This window comes from Pinus tabuliformis, chromosome 2_2 (assembly GCF_031772625.1).
Source record: "Pinus tabuliformis cultivar Carrire ecotype Pingquan chromosome 2_2, CPIR1, whole genome shotgun sequence".
Lineage (NCBI taxonomy): Eukaryota > Viridiplantae > Streptophyta > Pinopsida > Pinales > Pinaceae > Pinus > Pinus tabuliformis.
In genome coordinates, this window is record NC_142300.1 from 119,505,402 (window position 1) to 119,508,107 (window position 2,706).

At 39.0% G+C, this 2,706-nt stretch overlaps 1 pseudogene; it reads left to right on the forward strand.

The window, feature by feature from the left end:
- The first annotated feature begins 216 nt into the window (after positions 1–216).
- On the forward strand, positions 217–2,048 carry LOC149191638 (5-methyltetrahydropteroyltriglutamate--homocysteine methyltransferase pseudogene; annotated as a pseudogene).
- The last annotated feature ends 658 nt before the right edge of the window (positions 2,049–2,706 follow it).

The window sequence follows — 2,706 nt, forward strand, 5'->3', positions numbered from 1 at the left end:
TGCACTTCTCTCCATTCACATTCATGCATTCAAAGCCTCATTTTGATGTAGCTTAAGCTGCATATTGAGTTTATACTTTTCTCTAATGAAATATGGAACATCGAGCCCCTTCAATTGGGAAAATTTTCAGTATTTTCACTAAAGGAGGACGCATTGACGATTACGGGTTTTAGGATATATTTAAAGGTGTTTTACAGTGTGCTCTGATAATAGGCAATGGCGGTAGGCGACGCTGTCATAAGAAGAAAAAAAAAACTGAAACAAACGTGGAATGCTCAGTTCAAGACGAAGAGAAATGGGCAGCTAACATGAGGTTAATACGTGCAACTGGATTATTTGTTGGCTCTATCAGAGCTACGGCAAGAACGCAACAAATCTGATATTGATATTTCATAAAGAATGAAATACGGTAGTGGTGCACATAAGAAGGGGTAATAGTGTTGGGTTATCTGCTTCTGATGATTATAAGGTCTCAGCATCCAAGTAATTCTTCAAAGGAACATAAACACCTTCTGCCAAAGCCTATATGTTCACAATTTCGAATTATGTTTCATTCATAGTCTTGACATAACAATCATGCTGTAATTTTACCTACGTTCTACACCCTGTCTGTGCTCATTTTCTTGGTCAATTTCAGGCCCTACTTGGTGACCTCTACTCAAATTTGCGCTCAAATACTTGTCAAATACACTTGTATGACCATCTATTGGAGTGTTCTCCTCTGCACAACCCTCACACAATTGATTCTCAATTTCTCTGTGGTTTATCCTCTCGCTCAATTGGTACCGCACAGGTTTTGACTCTCGCTCAAATGGTCATCGATTGATCTCGTCACAATATGATTGGGCACTTCCATATGGCATGATACGTCTCGTTGTATGGTATGGCTCGTCGCACATTTTATATGCACCCTCTATAACTGGTCTGTCTCGACTCTCTGTAAAGTATGCATCCTCTGCAATCACAATATAATGTTGTCTTGACTCTCAATATTTCTGCAAAATGGCACAATGGCTTCGATATAACAGTGGCACAATAGTCTCGGCATAATAGTGCCTCAGTAGTCTCGGAAGAGCTCAGTGGCAGAGTGTTCTCGGCTCTCAGTGCGTAAGTATAGTTATCAATCCTCTACATCACCGTATTGTATAATGGCATCTCGGTAGGGATTTGTTTGCTGGTTAAAATGATGATTTTATGCTTTGAATATGAGTTGGAATACGGTGGTATGTTGTCTGCGAGTCCGTTTTGGTGTAGGTATGGTTACAATGTTATTTGAGCCATTTCCATGTGTGTTTAATAATTTGTATCTTCTGAAAGACGACTAAGAAGTTCCCCAGTTCGTGTGACATCAAAGAATGCGATCTCTTGGTTAATAAGATGTCGAAATAAATCTTTTCTCAGTCAAGCAACAACACGCTCACTTGATGATGCAAACCACCATCCACGCAGTGCAGTAGCAAATGAACCAGTTAAGATTATCAGAAGAATTTCCACAAGAGTGTTTTTGATGCTTGAAGATATTTAGCAGCTGATAGTTTTGCAGCAGTTGAGGGATTTCTTCAAAATATTAGAGGATTTGGGTAACTATTGGATTTCCTGGAGACAAATACCTTTTGGCTGGAGCCATTGATGGTAGAAACATCTGGGCTAATGATTTGGCAGCATCGTTTATCATTTTAAAGGATCTTGAAAAGAGTGTTGGTAAAGACAAAATAGTTGTCTCCACCTCCTGCTCTCTTCTCCATACAGTTGTGGATTTAGTAAATGAGACAAAGCTTGATAATGAGATTAAGTCCTGGCTTGCATTTGCTGCACAAAAAGTACTTGAAGTAGTAGCTCTGGCAAAAGCACTGATTGGTCAAGCAGATCAGGCATATTTCACTGCCAAAGCAGATGCTATATTTTCAAGAAAGACCTCTCCTAGAGTGAACAATAAGGCAGTGCAAAAAGCTACTGTAGTGTGTGAAAAAGTTGAACCTCCCAATTCTTCCAACGACCACAATTGGGTCCTTTCCTCAGACAGTAGAACTTCGCAGAGTTCTCCGTGAATACAAATCAAACAAGATTTCAGAAGCGGATTACATTCAGTCCATTCAGCAGGAAATTGCAAAAGTGGTTAAACTGCAGGAAGATCTAGACTCAGTGATATTTGTATAATTTTCATAGTTTCAAGATATCTCTGGTTGGTTTTTTTCCCTTTAAGCTACAGGGCTTTCTTGTGTAACTTGAAGATATGTAGCAGCTGACATTTTTTTGTGGGATTTTGGAGGATTTTTAAGGTGTAGAAAAATGGCTAAGCTTGAAAGAATATTAGAGTTATTGAGAACTCTAATCGTATCCACTGCTGACAGCGCAATCATAATCAATAAAGACATTATTGCTCACATTCAAAAATGTATACAAAATGCACAAGAAAAGATAGAGTTTTTGCAGCTTGAGACAAAGCTACAGCAGGAAGAATTACACAAGTGGAGTCATCATTCTGAACCTGTTTCTGTTCAGAAGATTGAAATAGACTCCCATAAACAGCAAGTCAATAATGTTACTGTTCATTCAAATAAAGCAGCAGTTGTATATGCAGATGTAGAAACTCAGCCTGCACTTCCCAAGCCCATCATCAGACCTTGGGAACAGCTTGTCCACAACAAGTACAAAACTGGTCTTGGATATGACAAGGACTTGTCCTTTCATATTCTAGACTACGTC